This window comes from Taudactylus pleione, unplaced genomic scaffold (genome assembly GCF_031769625.1).
Source record: "Taudactylus pleione unplaced genomic scaffold, aTauple2 ptg000303l, whole genome shotgun sequence".
NCBI classification, from domain to species: Eukaryota; Metazoa; Chordata; class Amphibia; order Anura; family Myobatrachidae; genus Taudactylus; species Taudactylus pleione.
The window spans coordinates 4312001-4338011 of NW_028284704.1; positions in this window are offsets into that span (position 1 = coordinate 4312001).

Consider the following 26011-nt stretch of genomic DNA (forward strand, 5'->3'; position numbering starts at 1 on the left):
CAGTAAAGCGGGCACAGGCACCAGATTATCTCATTTTGAATAAGAAGCTGTAGTTGTGCAGGGGTTAACTAGCTTCGGTCATCAAATGTTACAGTTGAAACCCACAGAGGGTGGTCTGGTATATATGACCCACTTGTCATTTTTCTTGACCAACAAGGATTTTGGCATGATTAGGGCAGTAAACGGGCACAGGCTCCAGAATTTCTAATTTTGAAAAAGAAGCTGTAGTTGTGCAGGGGTTAACTAGCTTCGGTCATCAAATGTTACACTTGAAACCCACAGAGGGTGGTCTGGTACATATCACCCACTTGTCATTTGCCTTGACCAACAAGGATTTTGGCATGAATAGGGCAGTAAAGTGGGCACAGGCACCAGATTATCTCATTTTGAATAAGAAGCTGTAGTTGTGCAGGGGTTAACTAGCTTCAGTCATCAAATGTTACACTTGAAACCCACAGAGGGTGGTCTGGTACATATGACCCACTTGTCATTTGTCTTGACCAACAAGGATTTTGGCATGAATAGTGCAGTAAAGCGGGCACAGGCTCCTGAATTTGTAATTTTGAATAAGAAGCTGTAGTTGTGCAGGGGTTAACTAGCTTTGGTCATCAAATGTTACACTTGAAATCCACAGAGGGTGGTCTGGTACATATGACCCACTTGTCATTTGCCTTGACCAACAAGGATTTTGGCATGAATAGGGCAGTAAAGCGGGCACAGGCACCAGATTATCTCATTTTGAATAAGAAGCTGTAGTTGTGCAGGGGTTAACTAGCTTCGGTCATCAAATGTTACAGTTGAAACCCACAGAGGGTGGTCTGGTACATATCACCCACTTGTCATTTGCCTTGACCAACAAGTATTTTGGCATGAATAGGGCAGTAAAGCGGGCACAGGCTCCAGATTATCTCATTTTGAATAAGAAGCTGTAGTTGTGCAGGGGTTAACTAGCTTCGGTCATCAAATGTTACACTTGAAACCCACAGAGGGTGGTCTGGTACATATGACCCACTTGTCATTTGTCTTGACCAACAAGAATTTTGGCATGAATAGGGTAGTAAACCGGCACAGGCTCCAGAATTTGTAATTTTGAATAAGAAGCTGTAGTTGTGCAGGGGTTAACTAGCTTCGGTCATCAAATGTTACACTTGAAATCCACAGAGGGTGGTCTGGTACATATGACCCACTTGTCATTTGCCTTGACCAACAAGGATTTTGGCATGAATAGGGCAGTAAAGCGGGCACAGGCACCAGATTATCTCATTTTGAATAAGAAGCTGTAGTTGTGCAGGGGTTAACTAGCTTCGGTCATCAAATGTTACAGTTGAAACCCACAGACGGTAGTCTAGTACATATGACCCACTTGTCATTCGTCTTGACCAACAAGGATTTTGGCATGAATAGGGCAGTAAACTGGCACAGGCTCCAGAATTTGTAATTTTGAATAAGAAGCTGTAGTTGTGCAGGGGTTAACTAGCTTCGGTCATCAAATATTACACTTGAAACCCACAGAGGGTGGTCTAGTACATATGACCCACTTGTCATTCGTCTTGACCAACAAGGATTTTGGCATGAATAGGGCAGTAAACGGGCACAGGCTCCAGAATTTGTAATTTTGAATAAGAAGCTGTAGTTGTGCAGGGGTTAACTAGCTTCGGTCATCAAATGTTACACTTGAAACCCACAGAGGGTGGTCTGGTACATATGACCCACTTGTCATTTGCCTTGACCAACAAGGATTTTGGCATGAATAGGGCAGTAAACGGGCACAGGCTCCAGAATTTGTAATTTTGAATAAGATGCTGTAGTTGTGCAGGGGTTAACTAGCTTCGGTCATCAAATGTTACACTTGAAACCCACAGAGGGTGGTCTGGTACATATGACCCACTTGTCATTTGTCTTGACCAACAAGGATTTTGGCATGAATAGGGCAGTAAAGCGGGCACAGGCACCAGATTATCTCATTTTGAATAAGAAGCTGTAGTTGTGCAGGGGTTAACTAGCTTCGGTCATCAAATGTTACACTTGAAACCCACAGAGGGTGGTCTGGTACATATCACCCACTTGTCATTTGCCTTGACCAACAAGGATTTTGGCATGAATAGGGCAGTAAAGCGGGCACAGGCTCCAGAATTTGTAATTTTGAATAAGAAGCTGTAGTTGTGCAGGGGTTAACTAGCTTCGGTCATCAAATGTTACACTTGAAACCCACAGAGGGTGGTCTAGTACATATGACCCACTTGTCATTTGCCTTGACCAACAAGGATTTTGGCATGAATAGGGCAGTAAAGCGGGCACAGGCACCAGATTATCTCATTTTCAATAAGAAGCTGTAGTTGTGCCGGGGTTAACTAGCTTCAGTCATCAAATGTTACACTTGAAAGCCACAGCGGGTGGTCTGGTATATATGACCCACTTGTCATTTGTCTTGACCATCAAGAATTTTGGCATGAATAGGGCAGTAAACGGGCACAGGCTCCAGATTTTGTAATTTTGAATAAGAAGCTGTAGTTGTGCAGGGGTTAACTAGCTTCGGTCATCAAATGTTACACTTGAAACCCACAGAGGGTGGTCTGGTACATATGACCCACTTGTCATTTGTCTTGACCAACAAGGATTTTGGCATGAATTTGGTAGTAAACGGGCACAGGCTCCAGAATTTGTAATTTTGAATAAGAAGCTGTAGTTGTGCAGGGGTTAACTATCTTCGGTAATCAAATGTTACACTTGAAATCCACAGAGGGTGGTCTGGTACATATAACCCACTTGCCATTTGCCTTGACCAGCAAGGATTTGGGCATAAATAGGGCAGTAATGTGGGCACATGCACCAGGTTTCTTAATTTTGAATAATTACCTGTAGTTTTTCAAAGCTTAAATAGCGTTGGTCACCAAATTTGACAATTGGGGTCTTTCCCTAAACCTCTGAGCATGGTCTGGTATTTGAATACTGGAAAAAAAATCTGAGTGGGGTTCACCTTTTCTTCCGATAACCAGCACTAGGTTGGTTATAGGGAGGAAGGGGGTAACACTATAGCAGGGAGACACACTTAGCGTGGTGTCCTCCTGCCATCACATTATCCAGCACAAGGCTGGTTATAGGGAGGAGGGGGTAACACTATAGCAGGGAGATACACTTAGCGTGGTGTCCTCCTGCCATCACATTATCCAGCCCCACACTATTCAGCATGTTTCTGGAATCTCTTAGAAAGCTGGTACACCGGCAGTGGCGTAATAAGAGGGTGCGTGTGGGGCACCTTGCCCTTGGCACCATCTGACACCCCCGCACCGCCGGCCACGGTACTGGCCCATCCTAGTTAAACAGTGTAGTGTCGACCGCAGTGAGGAGCTCATTCAGAGTTGGTCGCTGCTGGCGGCCACTCGCTCTGCATGTGGGCAGGTGGTTTTTTTTTATCTCCGGCCGCTCGCAAAGCTGTGGGTGACCATCCACAGCTTGTGCGAGCGGGCTGAAGACAGTCATAATTATCATGACCGTCGGGCTTGCGACGAGACCCTGGGGTTGGGTCTAGCTGCCGCAAGCCCGAGTGTACTTCCTGCTCTAATAGAGCAGGAAGTCCACTACTGACATCACTAGTGATGTCAGTAACCCCTCCTAAAAATGCCAGACGTTCCTAAGGGAACGCATGCGTTTGTCTGCCCACAAAACAGGGCGAGCTGTCAATCAACATCGACAGCCGTCCCGTCTTGTTGTGAGCCACGTAGCAACTGACCTTCAGTCGCTCAGCTGGTCTCGCACATGCACCTGCTGGACGCAGTGCATACACAAACATCGAGCTGCTTGCGATCGCTGTGCGCTCGCGAGTGGCTCTGAGTGAGCTCCTGAGTGCGGTCAGCATTTACTCAGGACCGGCGCTAGGCTTCCCTGCACCCAGCACTGTCCTGTGCTGCACAGCCACGCCCCTTCTCTCCCCCTGAGCGCTTACCTAATAGCGCCAGGCGAAGGGTGGGAGGCGGGCTCAGGATAGCCCATAGAGCCGCCAGTGCATTTACAGCAGCCTATGAGAGTCAGACAGACTCTCATTGTCTGCTGCTGCTGGGCCCACTGCAAGAGCTGGGCTGGAGCTCACTCATGAGCTCCGCCTTCCAGCTCCTGTTGTGGGTTATGGGAGAGATGTCACGATGTCTCTCCCATAATGCAGAGTGCGCCAGCCCGGGGGACTGCGGTGGTGCGGACGGTGGTGTGAGCAGGAGCGGGGATTCAAGTTAGTTTTTTTATTTTTTTTACTTGTGTGTTTGTCTAATGGAGGTACTGCATCAGGGGGGGAGGTGACCTCTACTAGGGACTACTACTAACGTATGGAGGTAACTACTATTGGGGGCACAGCATCGGGGGGGCTGTACTGGGGACTATTACTGGATAGGGGGATCACTACTGAGGGCCTGCATAAGTGGGACCACTACTGTGATCTGCATAAGGGGGACCACTACTGGGGGCACTGTATAAGTTGAACTAATGGCGGGCTGCATAAGAAGGACTACGACAGGGGGAACTGTGTAAGGGGCACTGCATATGGGGGATCACTACTGGGGGCACCGTATAATGGGAACTAATGGGTGACTGCATAAGGGGGACCACTACTAGGGGTACTGTATAAGGGGCACTACTAAGGGCCTGCATAAGAGGGATCACTACTGGGGACATTGTATACTTGGGGTACTGTATAAGGGGTACTACTGGGGGCCTGCATAAGAGGGACCACTACTGGGGGCACTGCAGAGGGGGGACTGTATAAGGGGCACTGCATTAAGGTGCATATGGAATAGAAAGAAATGTTCAGAGTGATGAGATAGGGATGTGTGTCATGTTGACACTCCCCATTTTTAAGTGTCCACGCCCATTTTTTGTCACATGCACATAGGGGGGGGGTCCATTTTTAAACTTGTCCTGGGCTCCATATACCCTAGTTAAGCCACTGCCAGTGCTGTGACCAAATGCTTGATCCCAGCGCCTTAGTCCTGCAGTCGGGTGAGATGTATCCCCAGCAGGACACATAAGTGTCCGATGGTGCCTAAGGGCGCATGCGCACGACGGAGGGAGCCACCCCCCTTGTGATGCCAGTGTGTGTGGTAAACACTAAAGAAAGAAGTCAGTATAGTGAAGCCATGTAGGTGGCTGTTGTTTTGTGTTTATCTGCAGGTACCGAGATCCGGATCATTTGTCCATTGCCCAAATTAATTATGCCAAAATCCTTGTTGGTGAAGGGAAATGGCAAGTGGGTCATGTGTACCTGACCCCCCTCTGTGGGTTCCAAGAGTCAAATTTATTGACCAAGGATAGTTACCCCTGCACAACTACACATACTTATTCAAAATGACAAATTATGGAGCCTGTGCCCGCTTTACTGCCCTATTCATACCAAAACCTTCTTGGTCAAAGCAAATGGCAAGTGGGTTATATGTACCAGATCACCCTCTGTGCGATCCAAGTGTAACATTTGATGACTGAAGCTAGTTAACCCCTGCACAACTACAGCTTCTTATTCAAAATTACAAATTCTGGAGCCTATGCCCGCTTTACTGCCCTATTAATGCCAAAATCCTTGTTGGTCAAGGCAAAAGACAAGTGGGTGATATGTACCAGACCTCCCTAAGTGGGTTTCAAATTTAACATTTGATGACCGAAGCTAGTTAACCCCTGCACAACTACAGCTTTTTATTCAAAATGAGATAATCTGGTGCCTGTGCCCGCTTTACTGCCCTATTCATGCCAAAATCCTTGTTGGTCAAGGCAAATGACAAGTGGGTGATATGTACCAGACCACCCTCTGTGGGTTTCAAGTGTAACATTTGATGACCGAAGCTAGTTAACCCCTGCACAACTACAGCTTCTTATTCAAAATTACAAATTCTGGAGCCTGTGCCCGTTTACTGCCCTATTCATGCCAAAATCCTTGTTGGTCAAGACAAATGACAAGTGGGTCATATGTACCAGACCACCCTCTGTGGGTTTCAAGTGTAACATTTGATGACCGAAGCTAGTTAACCCATGCAAAACTACAGCTTCTTATTAAAAGAAATGAGATAATCTGGTGCCTGTGCCCGTTTACTGCCCTATTCATGCCAAAATCCTTGTTGGTCAAGGCAAATGACAAGTGGGTCATATGTACCAGAACACCCTCTGTGGATTTCAAGTGTAACATTTGATGACCGAAGCTAGTTAACCCCTGCACAACTACAGCTTCTTATTCAAAATGAGATAATCTGGTGCATGTGCCCACTTTACTGCCCTATTCATGCCAAAATCCTTGTTGGTCAAGGCAAATGACAAGTGGGTCATATGTACCAGACAACCCTTTGTGGGTTTCAAGTGTAACATTTGATGACCGAAGTTAGTTAACCCCTGCACAACTACAGCTTCTTATTCAAAATGAGATAATCTGGTGCCTGTGCCCGCTTTACTGCCCTATTCATGCCAAAATCCTTGTTGGTCAAGGCAAATGACAAGTGGGTCATATGTACCAGACCACCCTCTGTTGGTTTCAAGTGTAACATTTGATGACCAAAGCTAGTTAACCCCTGCACAACTACAGCTTCTTATTCAAAATTACAAATTCTGGAGCCTGTGCCCGTTTACTGCCCTATTCATGCCAAAATCCTTGTTAGTCAAGGCAAATGACAAGTGGGTGATATGTACCAGACCACCCTCTGTAGGTTTCAAGTGTAACATTTGATGACCGAAGCTAGTTAACCCCTGCACAACTACAGCTTCTTATTCAAAATGAGATAATCTGGTGCCTGTGCCCGCTTTACTGCCCTATTCATGCCAAAATCCTTGTTGGTCAAGGCAAATGACAAGTGGGTGATATGTACCAGACCACCCTCTGTGGGTTTCAAGTGTAACATTTGATGACCGAAGCTAGTTAACCCCTGCACAACTACAGCTTCTTATTCAAAATTACAAATTCTGGAGCCTGTGCCCGTTTACTGCACTATTAAGGCCAAAATCCTTGTTGGTCAAGGCAAATGACAAGTGGGTGATATGTACCAGACCATCCTCTGTGGGTTTCAAGTGTAACATTTGATGACCGAAGCTAGTTAACCCCTGCACAACTACAGCTTCTTATTCAAAATGACAAAATATAGTGCCTGTATCGGCTTTACTGCCCTTTTCATGCCCAAATCCTTATTGTGCCAGGAAAATAATAATTGTAGACTGTGTAAGGGACATAATTCTTTGTTTACATAGTGTTAGTTTAGTGATCTAACTTTATTTAAATATTTTAATGTAACATTTTCTGAATAAGAAGCTGGAGCTTGAATAAGAAGTGAATAAGAAATGAATAAGAAGTGAATAAGAAATGAATAAGAAGCTGGCCGAATAAGAAGCCAACTTCAGCCTCGTCTCAAATGATCTGTAATGGAGCCTGCATATGGAATAAAAAGATTCAGCTCTGACAGGATGGCTCTACTTTTACAAATAATTGCTTACTGTGTTTGCTGGTCCTGTATATGCCAGAATTCTTTCATTCAGTACATTCGTTTGATGTATATTATAGCTGGTCTAAGTGCTGATTATTATTATTATTATTATTATCCTTTATTTATATGGCGCCACAAGGGTTCCGCAGCGCCTGACAAAGTACAGAAACAAATGAGCACACAAGACAACAGCTATTAACAGTACAGACAATGCAGTGCAAGTACATGATTTATATACATTGCTGCATAACACCTAAATAAGCAGCAGGGTGTCAGTAATCAGTTTTAGGTGCCATTGTGAATGAAAGTAAAAGTAAGGCAAGAAGAAGCACGTGAGGAAAGAGGGCCCTGCTCGCGAGAGCTTACATTCTGAGGGGAGGGTCAGACAAACAGGGGTGACACAGATGGGCTAGATAGTGAGGAAGGAGCATAGAGTAGTGGGTTAGGATGAGCGCTGGAAAGCATAGAGGAAGAAATGGGTCTTGATGGCCCATTTGAAGATTAAGAGCCAGGAAGCCAAGTGATGGAGGAATTTTGCAGGAGCAGTGGTGTCAGAGGGGTAAATCCAGGGTTTGGTGATGGCTAGGAGAATCCAGGCATTGCAGATGAAGTGCTCATGAACGGAGACCAGTTTATTATAGACAAAACTGGCTTTCCAGAGGGAACAGGAGAGAGGGACAGAGTTAAGAGGTGAGAGGAGAATGAGATTATTAGGGTTGATGCAGTGTGGAGGTGATACTGATCTAGAGAAGGGGAATAAGGAGTGTGGGGTTATGTGGCTGGCTTCTGAATGAGGAAGGGTGACAGCAGGTGGTGGGTCAGGTGGAGGTTTAGTGTGGTGTGGGGGGGGGAGAGGATAGGTAACTTGGAGAAAAGAGAGGGTGCAGGGTTTAGTGGTGGTGCAGCAGGACCATGGTGGAAGAGAAGTGAATAATACTGGAGTTGTGGGAGATGCAGTTGAGAGACTTATATGTGATGAAGAGAGACAGAGGAGGGGGAGAACGTAGAGGGGACTATGGATGGAGAAAAGAGGTGAAAACTGGTGGTAGAGGAGAAAATAATGTAGCGGCTGAGTGAGGGTGGAGTAGAATAAAAGAGACATCGTGTAGATGAGGCGGTTGGGGGTGAAAAAGTCAGTAGTAGTAATGAGTTTGAGATGAGGGAGCAGTACAGGTCAAAGGTCAAAATCAGATAAAAGAAAGAACAGTGCTGGAAGATGTAAAGGCACAACTACAATAGTAAATTATAACCAAAAAAGGAGTGTAGAGCTGTTAAAGCAGCAAGACTTGAGAATTAGTCTAAAGTATGAATATATATATATATATATATATATATATATATATATAAAAAAAAAAAAGGTATAGGTGTGAAACAATGGTAGATACTACAGTAAAGATAAATTGACAGTGGTATTGGAATGTTTTAAACAATGTAGAGAAGAAACGCAAACATACAAGTATTAAATGTTCAGTAAGCAGGTAGTTGCTTGCAATGCTGAAGCAGGGTGTTGTCAAAAGGTGTGTCCAGGTTATAATGGAAGCTGGTTGCTGAGTAGCAGGGTTTCCAGAAGCTCAGAAGATCCTTTGCTTTTTTCCAAGTTATAGAGAGTTCTTTTAAAATATTGTCCTCCTGTCTTCCTCCAGCTTAACTCCTGACTAACTCTTGAAGTTATGCTGTACATGTAGTCCCACTTAGAAAAAAACCCCACTTTGAAATAAAAACCTATACAGCCTTGTACAGGCCTAAAGCCTTGTGACCTACTGATTATATAGTTAAGCATAACATGTGTAGTCACTGATGACACCCACCCTCATTACCCTCACCCACACCAGATACAAGTCATAAAATTCTAATACAAACAAGCAAGGCCAAAACAGCATCCCATGAAGCTAGGAGATAAGATCTGACTATATAATTAAATTTAAAGTTACTCTGGTGTTTACAGATATTAAATAAAGACAGTATACCCAGCAAATCAGAGAATTCCAAACAGCATTGGTTTTTCTATAATAGGTGCCTGGTGCAAATATATGATTACCCAGCAAATCAGAGAATTCCAAACAGCATTGGTTTTTCTATAATAGGTGCCTGGTGCAAATATATGATTACCCAGCAAATCAGAGAATTCCAAACAGCATTGGTTTTTCTATAATAGGTGCCTGGTGCAAATATATGATTACCTGCAATGAAAGAATGGAAAAATCCGTCAAATCATCATCCCTCACTGTTCGCAGAGGATATAGCTAGTAAGAACTCCTGACTAACTCTCTTACTGGTAGAAAACAGTTGCAGCACACAGTGGCAGTTTTTATGCTGGGCATTGAGGTCCCATTGGGGGAATAGAATGCTTTAGTGATGCGTTATCTGACATTAAGGAGTAGCTGCTTTGGCACATCTTTATTTATGTATAGCACCTAGGATCTAGCTTTTATCTCTTTTGAATCATTGTTATCAGTCAATAGAGGAGATTGTATTATATACTGTATTCTGAGCATTTAACTTAAAAAATTGACAGAATACATGTGCTACAGTGAATTTCTACAGGGTGCACATCTTATTATTGCAATCACTGCCCCAAGCAGCTATCACCAGGAAGCTCCATTCTCAGCTATGCTCCTACTTCGCAAATATACATTCCTGGAGGTCACGCAGCCTTCGCATCCTGCCTATGAGGGGTACAACGTGAGCAAAGCAGCTAGTTCAGTTCGTCAGGGCTAACAGCAGGAGTCTGGGGAAAAATGCTTCGCCTTTAATAATTCCACCTGTACGCAGGGAGGAAAATGTTGTTTTCGTAATCTCTGCTTGTGATGTGGTGGCAACCACCCTGTTGCCAAGTGTTTCAAGGTGGGTGCCCAGCAGCAGCCTGCACAGCCAACAAAAGGCGCTAGTGCTAAGTAAAGCTCCATCCCATGTCCGTGTCACAGCGATAGCAAAATGGTTGAGCTGGTACCTGGTTCTGCAGGACGCAGAATTTTCGTCAAAAGGCTTCAGTTTTGGATTTCGTTTACCTATTTGCAGGGATGTCAACACAGGTTCGCCTAAAATTTGAAGTCTGCCTTTGAATTGCCTCACAATCTTAGGGAAAAAGTGGCTGGTGAGGATAGCGTCAGGCACATAACCCAGGGGCAAACGCAGGATTTGTAAGGGGGGGGTTTCTGCATATGTATGTATGCATGTGTATACAATATATATATATATATATATATATATATATATTAGGGGTGAGCGGGTTCGGATTTCTGAAATCCGAACCCCCCCGAACCCCCCCGATCCGAGTCTGATCCGAGTCAGGCTCGACTTTTCCCGCCTGACTCGGATCTGAAATCGAGGCAAAACGTCATCATCCCGCCTTCCGAGTCTCGCGGGTTTTGGATCCTATATAAGGTACCCGCGTCGGCGCCATTTTCTCACTCGGCTGTGGACAGTGAAGAGGGAGGGTGGGAGTTAGGGCTGTGTAGTGTAGTGTAGTGTAGTGCTGCTGTTGTCCACTACTTCAAAGTCCATAGGGGCTGGCTGTGTTGTGCTGTGCTGCTGTTGTTAATAGGGGCTGTGTCCACTACTTCAAAGTCCATAGGGGCTGGCTGGACTGTGTTGTGCAGTCAGTTCTCCATAGGGGCTGTGTCCACTCCAAAGTCCTGTGCAGTGTCCCAGTCCTAAAGGAGTGCTGTAGTGTTGTCCAGGGGGTGCTCTGTCCATCAGGGGTGCTCCCCCCAAGTGCTAAAAAAATAATATATTTTCTGTGTTTGTGAATTGTGTGCGCAGTAGCCGCACGTGCATCAACAAAGTAGTGCCAAGCGTGCGCCTGTGTCATAAGTAAAGGGCCGGCTGGCTTGACCGTTAAAGGGTGCTGTAACCCCCGAAAGTACACTCCAGTCCAAACAAAAAAAAAAAATATTTTCTGTGTTTGTGAATTGTGTGCGCAGTAGCCGCACGTGCATCAACAAAGTAGTGCCAAGCGTGCGCCTGTGTCATAAGTAAAGGGCCGGCTGGCTTGACCGTTAAGGGTGCTGTAACCCCCGAAAGTACACTCCAGTCCAAACCAAAAAAAAAATTATTTTCTGTGTTTGTGAATTGTGTGCGCAGTAGCCGCACGTGCATCAACAAAGTAGTGCCAAGCGTGCGCCTGTGTCATAAGTAAAGGGCCGGCTGGCTTGACCGTTAAAGGGTGCTGTAACCCCCAAAGTACACTCCAGTCCAAACCAAAAAAAAAATTATTTTCTGTGTTTGTGAATTGTGTGCGCAGTAGCCGCACGTGCATCAACAAAGTAGTGCCAAGCGTGCGCCTGTGTCATAAGTAAAGGGCCGGCTGGCTTGACCGTTAAAGGGTGCTGTAACCCCCGAAAGTACACTCCAGTCCAAACCAAAAAAAAAATTATTTTCTGTGTTTGTGAATTGTGTGCGCAGTAGCCGCACGTGCATCAACAAAGTAGTGCCAAGCGTGCGCCTGTGTCATAAGTAAAGGGCCGGCTGGCTTGACCGTTAAAGGGTGCTGTAACCCCCAAAGTACACTCCAGTCCAAACCAAAAAAAAAATTATTTTCTGTGTTTGTGAATTGTGTGCGCAGTAGCCGCACGTGCATCAACAAAGTAGTGCCAAGCGTGCGCCTGTGTCATAAGTAAAGGGCCGGCTGGCTTGACCGTTAAGGGTGCTGTAACCCCCGAAAGTACACTCCAGTCCAAACCAAAAAAAAATTATTTTCTGTGTTTGTGAATTGTGTGCGCAGTAGCCGCACGTGCATCAACAAAGTAGTGCCAAGCGTGCGCCTGTGTCATAAGTAAAGGGCCAGCTGGCTTGACCATTAAAGGGTGCTGTAACCCCCGAAAGTACACTCCAGTCCAAACCAAAAAAAAAATTATTTTCTGTGTTTGTGAATTGTGTGCGCAGTAGCCGCACGTGCATCAACAAAGTAGTGCCAAGCGTGCGCCTGTGTCATAAGTAAAGGGCCGGCTGGCTTGACCGTTAAGGGTGCTGTAACCCCCGAAAGTACACTCCAGTCCAAACCAAAAAAAAAATTATTTTCTGTGTTTGTGAATTGTGTGCGCAGTAGCCGCACGTGCATCAACAAAGTAGTGCCAAGCGTGCGCCTGTGTCATAAGTAAAGGGCCGGCTGGCTTGACCATTAAAGGGTGCTGTAACCCCCAAAGTACACTCCAGTCCAAACCAAAAAAAAAATTATTTTCTGTGTTTGTGAATTGTGTGCGCAGTAGCCGCACGTGCATCAACAAAGTAGTGCCAAGCGTGCGCCTGTGTCATAAGTAAAGGGCCGGCTGGCTTGACCGTTAAAGGGTGCTGTAACCCCCAAAGTACACTCCAGTCCAAACCAAAAAAAAAATTATTTTCTGTGTTTGTGAATTGTGTGCGCAGTAGCCGCACGTGCATCAACAAAGTAGTGCCAAGCGTGCGCCTGTGTCATAAGTAAAGGGCCGGCTGGCTTGACCGTTAAGGGTGCTGTAACCCCCGAAAGTACACTCCAGTCCAAACCAAAAAAAAAATTATTTTCTGTGTTTGTGAATTGTGTGCGCAGTAGCCGCACGTGCATCAACAAAGTAGTGCCAAGCGTGCGCCTGTGTCATAAGTAAAGGGCCGGCTGGCTTGACCGTTAAAGGGTGCTGTAACCCCCAAAGTACACTCCAGTCCAAACCAAAAAAAAAATTATTTTCTGTGTTTGTGAATTGTGTGCGCAGTAGCCGCACGTGCATCAACAAAGTAGTGCCAAGCGTGCGCCTGTGTCATAAGTAAAGGGCCGGCTGGCTTGACCGTTAAGGGTGCTGTAACCCCCGAAAGTACACTCCAGTCCAAACCAAAAAAAAAATTATTTTCTGTGTTTAGCCGCACGTATATATCAAATCGATATAACATAAATGGAGGACCAAACTTTCTCCGATAAAAATAAAATAGAGAAAGATCAAGAACCACTTCCTCCTAGTGCTGAAGCTGCTGCCACTAGTCATGACATAGACGATAACATGCCATCAACGTCGTCTGCCAAGGCCGATGCCCAATGTCATAGTAGAGGGCACATACAATCCCAAATGGCAAAGTTCAGGAAAATGACCTTGAAAAAGACATTTAAATCAGCTGAAGAGAAACGTAAACTTGCCAATATGCCATTTACGACACGGAGTGGCAAGGAACGGTTAAGGTCGATCCCTAGTATGTTCATGACTAGTGGTTCAGCTTCACATGACGATGGAAGCCCTCCTCCCACTAAAAAAATCAAAAGAGTTAAGCTGGCAAAAGCACAGCGAAGAACTGTGCTTTCTAAGAAGATATCACAAATCCCCAAGGAGAGTCCAAGTGTGGTGGTGGTTGCGATGCCTGACCTTCCCAGCACTGGACGGGAAGAGGTGGCTCTTTCCACCATTTGCACGCCCCCTGCAAGTGCTGAAAGGAGCACCCACAGTCCACTTGCTGATATGCAAATTGAAGATGTCACTGTTGAAGTACAACAGGATGAGGATACTGGTGTAGCTGGCGCTGAGGAGGAAGTTGGCGAGGAGGATTCTGATGGTGATGTGGTTTGTTTAAATCAGGCTCCGGGGGAGACAGTTGTTGTCCGTGGGATGAAAAAGCCCATCACGGTCATGCCTGGGCAGAAGACCAAACATTCCACCTCTTTGGTCTGGCAATATTTCTATCCAAATCCGGACAACAACTGTCTTGCCATATGTACCATATGTAAAGGTGAAATAAGTAGGGGTAGGGACGTCAACCACCTAGGAACATCCTCCCTTATACGGCACCTGCAGCGCGTTCATAAAAAGTTACTGTCAAGTTCAGAAACTTTGGCTAAGACCGTAAGCAGTCCAGGGACACCTCAATCCCGTTGTCCTGTTGTATCCAAGCGCCTGCAAACCACACCGTCAACTCCCTCCTCGTCAATTTCCTCCTTAGTCAGGATCGGAAGTAGTCCTGCAGGCCATGTCACTGGCATGACTGACTCTCCTATCCGGGATTCCTCTGGAGGATCCTGCATTGCTACGCCTACTGCTGCCGCTGCTGCTGTTGCTGCTGCTGGGAGTCGTTCATCATCCCAGAGAGGAAGTAGGAACACCACTACTTTTACTAAACAATTGACCCTCCAACAGTCCTTAGCGAGGAGGATGAAGTACGACAGCAGTCATCCTGAAGCAAAACGTATAACTGAGGCCTTGACTGCTATGTTGGTGTTAGACGTGCGTCCGGTATCCGCCATTAGTGCAGTGGGATTTAGACAATTGATGGAGGTAGTGTGTCCCCGGTTCCAAATCCCGTCTAGATTCCACTTCACTAGGCAGGCGATACCGAGACTGTACAGAAACGTCAGAAAAAGTGTCCTCAGTGTCCTGAAAAATGCCGTTGTACACAATGTCCACTTAACCACGGACATGTGGACAAGTGGAACAGGGCAGACTAAGGACTATATGACTGTGACAGCCCACTGGGTAGATGTATCACCTTACGCAGCAACAGCAGCAGCGTCACCAGTAGCAGCATCTCAGAAACGCCAGCTCGTTACAAGGCAGGCTACGCTGTGTATCACCGGTTTCAGTAAGAGGCACACCGCCGACAACCTCTTAGAGAAACTGAGGGAAATCATCGCCCAGTGGCTTACCCCACTTAGACTCTCCTGGGGATTTGTGATATCTGACAACGCCACCAATATTGTGCGGGCATTACATCTGGGCAAATTCCAGCACGTCCCATGTTTTGCTCACACAATAAACTTGGTGGTGCAGAATTTTCTGAAAAGCGACAGGGGCGTGCAGGAGACGCTTTGGGTGGCCCGAAAAATTTCTGGCCACTTTCGCCATTCAGCGACTGCGTGCCGAAGACTGGAGCGCCAGCAAACACTCTTGAACCTACCCCGCCATCACCTGAAGCAAGAGGTTGTGACGCGGTGGAACTCAACCCTCTATATGCTTCAGAGGATGGAGGAGCAGCAAAAGGCCATACAAGCCTATACATCCACCTATGACATAGGCAAAGGAGGGGGTATGCACCTGACTCAAGCACAGTGGAGAATGATTTCCGTGTTGTGCAAGGTTCTCCAGCCCTTCGAACTTGCCACACGTGAAGTCAGTTCAGACACAGCCAGCTTGAGTCAGGTCATTCCCCTCATCAGGCTTTTGCAGAAGCAGCTGGAGAAAGTGAAGGAGGAGCTAAGACGGAGCGATTCCGCTCGGCATGTGGGACTTGTGGATGAAGCCCTTCATTCGCTTTGCCAGGATTCCAGGGTGGTCAATCTGTTGAAATCAGACCACTACATTTTGGCCACCGTGCTTGATCCTAGGTTTAAAGCCTATGTGGTGTCTCTCTTTCCGGCCGACACAAGCCTGCAGAGGTGCAAAGACCTGCTGGTGAACACACTGTCAGCTGAAGCGGAACGTGACACGTCAACGGCTCCTTCTTCATTTTCTCCCGCAACTGGGGCTGCCAGGAAAAAACTTAGGTATCCTAAGCAACCCGCTGGCGGTGATGCAGGGCAGGCAGGACCAAGTTTGGACATCTGGTCCGGACTGAAGGACCTGGCAACAATTTCTGACATGTCTACTGTCACTGCATATGATACTGTCACCATTGACAGAATGGTGGAGGATTACATCGGTGACAGCATCCAAGTAGGCATGTCAGACAGTCCATACCTGTACTGGCAGGAAAAAGAGGCAATTTGGAGGCCCCTGTACAAGCTGGCTCTATTTTACCTGAGTTGCCCCCCCTCCAGTGTGTATTCCGAAAGAGTGTTTAGTGCAGCCGGGAACCTTGTCAGCGAAAGGCGTAGGAGGTTGCTTCCACAGAATGTGGAGAAGATGATGTTCATCAAAATGAATTATCAGCTCTTCCAGGGAGACCAGCCTCCAGAAGGTACAGAGGGACCTGTGGTGGTGGATTCAAGTGGGGACGAGTTAATACTTTGTGAGGATGAGGATGTACACACTGAAGAGGGTGAGGAATCGGTGGATGAGGAGGATGAGGATGACATCTTGCCTCCGTAGAGCCAGTTTGTGCAGGGACACATTAATTGCCAGCTTGTTTTGTGGGGGCCCAAACGAACCAATCATTTCAGCCACAGTTGTGTGGCAGACCCTGGCGCTGAAATGATTGATTTGTTAAAGTGTGCATGTCCTGTTTATACAACATAAGGGTGGGTGGGAGGGCCCAAGGACAATTCCATCTTGCACTTCTTTTTTTTCTTTGCATTATGTACAGTTTGGGGCCTAGTTTTTCTAACTGCCATCCTGTCTGCCACTGCAGTGTCACTCCTAGATGGGTCACGTGTTTGTGCCGCCCACTCGTGTCGCTTAGCATAGTCATCCAGCTACCTCGGTGCAACCTTTTGGACATGAAAACACTATTGTGAGGTGTGAGGTGTTCAGAATAGACTGGAAATGAGTGGAAATTAAGGTTATTGAGGTTAATAATAGCATAGGAGCAGAGAAACCAACAAATTCTGTGATTTTAGCTGTTTTTATGCTTTTTTTAAAAAAAATACAGATCCAAAACACAAAACCCAGAACCCAAAACACGGAAGGGTGGTTTTGGCAAAACCAATCCAGATCCAAAACACGAAGAAAGATCCAGATCCAAAACCAAAACACAAAACACGAAAAGTGGCCGGTGCACACCCCTAATATATATATACACTGTACATACCACCCACATGCCTCTCACACTTGGATAGTTAAATTTTTACAATATATTGTGTAAGTATAGTTGTATTCCCAATTTGAACTGCCCCCCTTCTCCCTTCCCACACACAGACACTCAGAGCAGATTACACACATACACGAACAGACACTTACACTGCAGATTACACAGACACTTACACTGCAGATTACACACATACACACACTGCACATTACACACACAGACACTTACACTGCACATTACACACACTGCATATTACACACACTGCACATTACACACACAGACACTTACACTGCACATTACACACACAGGGCTCTATTTACTACAATCCGCATATTGAATGCGGATTGTAGTGTGATATTACCAAGTGAATTCGCATTGCGAATTCAGGTAATATCACAGGGATTTACTATAAATCCCTTGCAGGGACAGAGCTTGCGATAAAGCTCTGTCCCTGCGGATCCCATCCGCACTCTAGTCGCTGTATTTTCGGAAAAAATACAGCGACTAAGAGCACGCGCATGCGCCGACCGACCACCGCTACTACCCCCCCACCGACACTAAGCCCCGCCCCCGGCGCTAAGCCCCGCCCCCCGTGATCACGGACCCCCGCGACCCCCCCTCCCTTCATTACACTTACCTGCATCCTCCTGGCCTCCGGTGGTCTTCTCCGGGCTTCCCGATCAGGTGATCTCCCATACTGCACTGGGGCCCGATCACCTGATGACCGGGCCCCAGTGCACTGTGGGAGACCAGCTGACCGGAGAGGAGCCATCACCGGAGGCCCGATCACCTGTCCCTGGATTCAGGTAAGTGAAAAAAAAAATGTTTAATTTTTTTTTTTCTTTTTTTTACAGCAATCAGCTTGCGGTCTCTTTAGACCACATAGCTGATTACTGGTACCGGCTCCCGCCTCTGCTCTCCCCATTAGAGCAGAGTGGGAGCCCGGTAACCGGGGGAGACCCTGGATAACGCCACCTCCAGGTGGCGTTATTATCACAGGGCTTCCCCCGTTATTTTTTTACAATTTATTTTTAGTAACTTGCACACAGATCACATTTCCCATTACAATTATGGAAAATGCGATCTGCTTTACTAAAAATAAGTGATACTGGGGGTTGGAGTAGAATTTTACTAATTCTACTCCAATTGCCCTGTAATAAATACAGGTGAAACTAAAATAATGTGAAAAGGGTGTGAAAACACCCTTTTTCACTTTATTTTAGTAAAAATAATGTTAATAAATAGAGCCGTTAGACACTTACACTGCACATTACACACACAGACACTTACACTGCACATTACACACACAGACACACTGCACATTACACACACAGACACTTACACTGCACATTACACACACATACACACACTGTACATTACACACAGACACTTACACTGCACATTACACACACAGACACACTGCAGATTACACACAGACACACTGTACATTACACACACTGCACATTACACACACTGCACATTACACACACACACTGCACATTACACACAGACACTTACACATTACCCACACACTTACACTGCACATTACACACAGACACTCAGAGCAGATTACACACAGACACCATGCACTGCACATTACACACACTCTGACTACAGACCATCTCCCCCCACCTATGGTATAAAAAGAGCAGGCAAGTACCTGTGACGATGTTTGTGGCCGTCCTAATTACATGCTGATCAGCAAGTCCGGACTTGAGCAGGTGAGGAGGAGAGCAGTGAGTAACATCACCGGCACATGGGAGCTGTCAGGGAGGAGCTGCAACCACAGCAGCTCCCCAGTACTGCAGTGCTTAGCCATCTCCAAAGCTACGCGGAAGCTGCCCAGTCGGAGATCACAGACCGGCCTGATGAGACAGAGACAAAGCTCTGTCTCACTTCAAAAAGACAAATAATACTTGTGGTCTGCGGGGATGGATTGGCCTGGCAGGGGGGGTTTCTAGGTACTCAGAAACCCCCCCTGCATGCGCTACTGTAACCGGGCCTTTTGCAGAACCCCCATTAGGGATCTTATTGTTTCCCTGGTGGGTGTGGTTCCCAAGAAAATTCCAGGAAAATACAGGCTCATTCAGCATCTGTCTTATTCGTCAGGCTCGTCAGTTAATTATGCCATACCAGTTGATGTTTCCTCGGTGGTGTTCCAGTCTTTTGATGATGCTTTGGACGTCATTAGGTGTTATGGTCCGGGCACACTGATGGCTAAGATAGATGTTGAGTCAGCTTTTCGTCTACTTCCTTTGCACCCAGAGTCATTCCGGTTTATGGGTTTTCGCTTGGACAACGGATATTACATAGACAAATGCTTGCCTATGGGGTGTTCTGTGCATTTTCCAAGCGTTTTAGCACCTTCCTACACTGGTGTGTGGAATTTTTTTTTTTTGCCGTTCAGGCAGATGCAGTTATCTTTTGTTTTCTTTACAAGCGCTGTTTTTTCATTTTGGAGTTCCCGTTGCTGCGGACAAAACGGAGGGCCCTTCCTCTTGCTTGTCATTCCTGGGTATAGAGATCTGTTCCTCGGCGGGTTTTTGTCGCATTCCTCTCGATAAGCCCTTCAAGTAGAGTAATGCCATAGCGGAGCGCATGGCTTCCAGTAGAATTACCCTGCGGCAGGTGCAATCCCTCCTGGGCCTGTTAAACTTCGCCTGTAAAAGTCATTCCAATGGGCAGAGTTTTTTCGCGTAAATTTTAAATGGCCACGGCTGGTGTCACTAAACCGAGACATTTGCTACATTTATCCTCAGAGATTAAGCAGGACCTCTCTGTCTGGGCCTCGTTTCTTCAGGATTTTAATGGCATTCGGTTGTGGATGTCTCCAGCCGCTGACAATTTGCAGCTGCAGCTGTTCACCGACGCAGCAGGTGCCACTGGGTTCAGATGTTACCTTGATGGCTCCTGGTGCGTTGGCTGTTGGCCAGAAGAATGGGTGGGAAAGGATTTGACTAAGGACTTGCTCCTTCTCAAACTCTGGGCCTGATTCAGAGCCGGACGCTCTGACAAGGGCGCTCGCTCTGAATCAGGACTGTCTTAGCTCAAATTGGAGCGGCCTCCTGGGTGCTCGCGTAGCTGTGGGTGACCACCCACGGCTTATGCGAGCGGCCAAAAAGATCGGGCTTGCGACGAGAACCTTGCGGTAGGGTCTCATCTGCCGCAAGCCCGGAGTGCTTTTGGCTCTATCAGAGCCAAAGACACTCCCACTGACATCACTAGTGATGTCAGTGGGGCCGGACTCAGACAGTAGGTGTTCCCATGGTAACGCTTCCGTCTTGGCAGCCACGCCCCCGGCACACCCACCAAAGGGGGCGTGTTGTTAATCACCATCGACAGCACACCCCCTTTGGTGCGAGATCCTGAGCGACGGTTTCCCCGTCGCTTGCCGGGTCTCGCGCATGCGCATTTGGGAAACATCGACCCGCTTGCGAGTGCTCAGCGCTCGCGAGCGGGTCTGAATGAGACCCTCTGTCCCATAATGGTTTCCTTGGAAATCTGGGGGGAATGGTTACGCAATCGCAGCATCATTATCAGGTGTGACAACCTGGGCATGGTCCATGCTATCAATCAGCCAGGCACGGCTTCCCTGCAGCTGTGCTCACGTTTGCGATGTAACATCATGTTTAAGGCAAGACACGTTCCTGGGGTGGAGAATGAGATAGCCGATGTGTTATCACATTTCCAGTGGACTAGATTCCGATCTGTGGCCTCTGGTGCTGACGCTGTGCTTTGCCCCTCTTATGTTTGGCAGGTGATTGAGCCAGCATGGAGGGCTTAGCAGAACTGTCTCTAGTCCCCTCCACGTTGCGAGCATATCGGCAGGCATGGAATGAATGGGAAGATTATTCCCTTAGCAGCAAACAGCAGGTAAGAGTCAGCATCGTTCGATGCTTTCTTTTATTTGGAATATCTGTTTGGCTGGCAGATCCAGGGCTTCTGCTGCGCGCTCTTTGGTGGGCATTGCATTCTATTGTAAATTGAAGGGCCAACCTGACTTTACTAAAAGTTTTCTGATTGTGAAGGCTTTAAAGGGTTGGGCACGGGTCTCCCGGCCAGTAGCTGACCGTAGGAGACCTGTGGACGCTCATCTGCTTCCGGCAGTATTAGGGGCGGTTCACGGAGTGGCTCTTACTGCGTATGAGGCGGTCCTGATTCAAGTGGCGTTTTCGGAGGCTTTTTACGGCACCTTGAGGGTATCGGAGCTGGTGGCATCATCCAAATGGGTTGATTCCGCCTTGCTCCTTTTGGATATCCTGGTCAGTGAGAGGTCTGTTCTCTGTAGGATTCGGCGGTCAAAGACCGACCAGACTGATAGGAGTAGGTGGATCTCGTTGGGTCCATCTAGGGACGAACGGATCTGCCCCATGGCACTAGCTATGCGGTATGAGTTATTGTGGCCGGATGTTCCTGGTTCATGGCTCATGCATATGGACAGGACTCCGCTTACCAAATGACAGTTTGGTTGGTTTTTGAAGAGGTGTGTATCAGTTTTAGGCCTCCTGCCTCAAGATTTTGGTACACACTCGTTTCGGATCGGAGCCGCAACTTCGGCGACAGCAGCGGGTTTCTCGGCATCAGAAATTAAGGCCATAGGACGTTGGAAATCGGATAGTTATAAAGGTTACATTTGACCTATGCGTTAAGGCCCTTTGTTTAAAGTCATTTCACAGTCTGTTCTGGTTACGTTTATATTTTATGCTTGCCAGGTTTTTTGTCTTGTCTCATGTACTGTACTGTCTTGTCTTGTCTGTTACCCCCGTCTGTCCTACTCGGGATTAGCTACTCGCCATTGCTGGCAATGGGAGTCTTGAGGGATTTAACAATTTTTACCTGAACTGATGGATTCAATTCGGCTATTCTCAATCATTTAATTAGGCCATAGTCCATCCCTCAGCAGGTTTTTATTTTACCTCTTGCCGAGTTCACCTGTTTTTTCCCAATTTCCCCCCACCCATTCTTCCCCTTTGTGTCTTCTGTTTGTCTTAGCCACTTTAAATAGTAAAGTCGGCGACCAATAGAAAAATTTTCTTTTTGGTAGATACTCACTTATGTTCTATCTAGGGGTGAGCGGGTTCGGATTTCTGAAATCCGAACCCCCCCGAGCCCCCTCGATCCGAGTCCGATCCGAGTCAGGCTCGACTTTTCCCGCCTGGCTCGGATCTGAAATCGAGGCAAAACGTCATCATCTCGCCTTCCGAGTCTTGCGGGTTTTGGATCCTATATAAGGTACCCGCGTCGGCGCCATTTTCTCACTCGGCTGTGGACAGTGAAGAGGGAGGGTGGGAGTTAGGGCTGTGTAGTGTAGTGTAGTGTAGTGCTGCTGTTGTCCACTACTTCAAAGTCCATAGGGGCTGGCTGTATTGTGCTGTGCTGCTGTTGTTAATAGGGGCTGTGTCCACTACTTCAAAGTCCATAGGGGCTGGCTGGACTGTGTTGTGCAGTCAGTTCTCCATAGGGGCTGTGTCCACTCCAAAGTCCTGTGCAGTGTCCCAGTCCTAAAGGGGTGCTGTAGTGTTGTCCAGGGGGTGCTCTGTCCATCAGGGTTGCTCCCCCCAAGTGCTAAAAAAATAATTTTCTGTGTTTGTGAATTGTGTGCGCAGTAGCCGCACGTGCATCAACAAAGTAGTGCCAAGCGTGCGCCTGTGTCATAAGTAAAGGGCCGGCTGGCTTGACCGTTAAGGGTGCTGTAACCCCCGACAGTACACTCCAGTCCAAACCAAAAAAAAAATTATTTTGTGTGTTTGTGAATTGTGTACGCAGTAGCCGCACGTGCATCAACAAAGTAGTGCCAAGCGTGCGCCTGTGTCATAAGTAAAGGGCCGGCTGGCTTGACCGTTAAAGGGTGCTGTAACCCCCGAAAGTACACTCCAGTCCAAACCAAAAAAAAAATTATTTTCTGTGTTTGTGAATTGTGTACGCAGTAGCCGCACGTGCATCAACAAAGTAGTGCCAAGCGTGCGCCTGTGTCATAAGTAAAGGGCCGACTGGCTTGACCGTTAAAGGGTGCTGTAACCCCCAAAGTACACTCCAGTCCAAACCAAAAAAAAAATTATTTTCTGTGTTTGTGAATTGTGTGCGCAGTAGCCGCACGTGCATCAACAAAGTAGTGCCAAGCATGCACCTGTGTCATAAGTAAAGGGCCGGCTGGCTTGACCGTTAAAGGGTGCTGTAACCCCCAAAGTACACTCCAGTTCAAACCAAGAAAATAATATTTTTTGTGTGAATTGTGTGCGCAGTAGCCGCACGTGCATCAACAAAGTAGTGCCAAGCGTGCGCCTGTGTCATAAGTAAAGGGCCGGCTGGCTTGACCGTTAAAGGGTTCTGTAACCCCCGAAAGTACACTCCAGTCCAAACCAAAAAAAAAATTATTTTCTGTGTTTGTGAATTGTGTGCGCAGTAGCCGCACGTGCATCAACAAAGGAGCAGCGCTAAGTGTGCGCCTGTGTCCCATAAGTCAAGAGCCGGCTGGCTCATTTCTTAAAGGCTGGTGTAACTCACAAAGTGCACTACTCTCCAGCAAAAATAAAGAAATATTTTCTGTGTTTAGCCGCACGTATATATCAAATCGATATAACATAAATGGAGGACCAAACTTTCTCCGATAAAAATAAAATAGAGAAAGATCAAGAACCACTTCCTCCTAGTGCTGAAGCTGCTGCCACTAGTCATGACATAGACGATAACATGCCATCAACCTCGTCTGCCAAGGCCGATGCCCAATGTCATAATAGAGGGCACATACAATCCCAAATGACAAAGTTCAGGAAAATGACCTTGAAAAAAACATTTAAATCAGCTGAAGAGAAACGTAAACTTGCCAATATGCCATTTACGACACGGAGTAGCAAGGAACGGCTAAGGTCGATCCCTAGTATGTTCATGACTAGTGGTTCAGCTTCACATGACGATGGAAGCCCTCCTCCCACTAAAAAAATCAAAAGAGTTAAGCTGGCAAAAGCACAGCGAAAAACTGTGCTTTCTAAGAAATCACAAATCCCCAAGGAGAGTCCAAGTGTGGTGGTGGTTGCGATGCCTGACCTTCCCAGCACTGGACGGGAAGAGGTGGCTCTTTCCACCATTTGCACGCCCCCTGCAAGTGCTGAAAGGAGCACCCACAGTCCACTTGCTGATATGCAAATTGAAGATGTCACTGTTGATGTACAACAGGATGAGGATACTGGTGTAGCTGGCGCTGAGGAGGAAGTTGGCGAGGAGGATTCTGATGGTGATGTGGTTTGTTTAAATCAGGCTCCGGGGGAGACAGTTGTTGTCCGTGGGATGAAAAAGCCCATCACGGTCATGCCTGGGCAGAAGACCAAACATTCCACCTCTTTGGTCTGGCAATATTTCTATCCAAATCCGGACAACAACTGTCTTGCCATATGTACCATATGTAAAGGTGAAATAAGTAGGGGTAGGGACGTCAACCACCTAGGAACATCCTCCCTTATACGGCACCTGCAGCGCGTTCATAAAAAGTTACTGTCAAGTTCAGATACTTTGGCTAAGACCGTAAGCAGTCCAGGGACACCTAAATCCCGTTGTCCTGCTGTATCCAAGCGCCTGCAAACTCTCCTTAGTCAGGATCGGAAGTAGTCCTGCAGGCCATGTCACTGGCATGACTGACTCTCCTATCCGGGATTCCTCCGGAGGATCCTGCATTGCTATGCCTACTGCTGCCGCTGCTGCTGCTGCTGGGAGTCGTTCATCATCCCAGAGAGGAAGTAGGAACACCACTACTTTTACTAAACAATTGACCCTCCAACAGTCCTTAGCGAGGAGGATGAAGTACGACAGCAGTCATCCTGAAGCAAAATGTATAACTGAGGCCTTGACTGCTATGTTGGTGTTAGACGTGCGTCCGGTATCCGCCATTAGTGCAGTGGGATTTAGACAATTGATGGAGGTAGTGTGTCCCCGGTTCCAAATCCCGTCTAGATTCCACTTTACTAGGCAGGCGATACCGAGACTGTACAGAAACGTCAGAAAAAGTGTCCTCAGTGTCCTGAAAAATGCCGTTGCACTTAACCACGGACATGTGGACAAGTGGAACAGGGCAGACTAAGGACTATATGACTGTGACAGCCCACTGGGTAGATGTATCACCTTACGCAGCAACAGCAGCAGCGTCACCAGTAGCAGCATCTCAGAAACGCCAGCTCGTTACAAGGCAGGCTACGCTGTGTATCACCGGTTTCAGTAAGAGGCACACCGCCGACAACCTCTTAGAGAAACTGAGGGAAATCATCGCCCATTGGCTTACCCCACTTAGACTCTCCTGGGAATTTGTGATATCTGACAACGCCACCAATATTGTGCGGGTATTACATCTGGGCAAATTCCAGCACGTCCCATGTTTTGCTCACACACTAAACTTGGTGGTGCAGAATTTTCTGAAAAGCGACAGGGGCGTGCAGGAGACGCTTTGGGTGGCTCAAGCGCAGTGGAGAATGATTTCCGTGTTGTGCAAGGTTCTCCAGCCCTTCGAACTTGCCACACGTGAAGTCAGTTCAGACACTGCCAGCTTGAGTCAGGTCATTCCCCTCATCAGGCTTTTGCAGAAGCAGCTGGAGAAAGTGAAGGAGGAGCTAAGACGGAGAATTCCGCTCGGCATGTGGGACTTGTGGATGAAGCCCTTCATTCGCTTTGCCAGGATTCCAGGGTGGTCAATCTGTTGAAATCAGACCACTACATTTTGGCCACCGTGCTCGATCCTAGGTTTAAAGCCTATGTGGTGTCTCTCTTTCCGGCCGACACAAGCCTGCAGAGGTGCAAAGACCTGCTGATGAACACACTGTCAGCTGAAGCGGAACGTGACATGTCAACAGCTCCTTCTTCATTTTCTCCCGCAACTGGGGCTGCCAGGAAAAAACTTAGGTATCCTAAGCAACCCGCTGGCGGTGATGCAGGGCAGGCAGTACCAAGTTTGGACATCT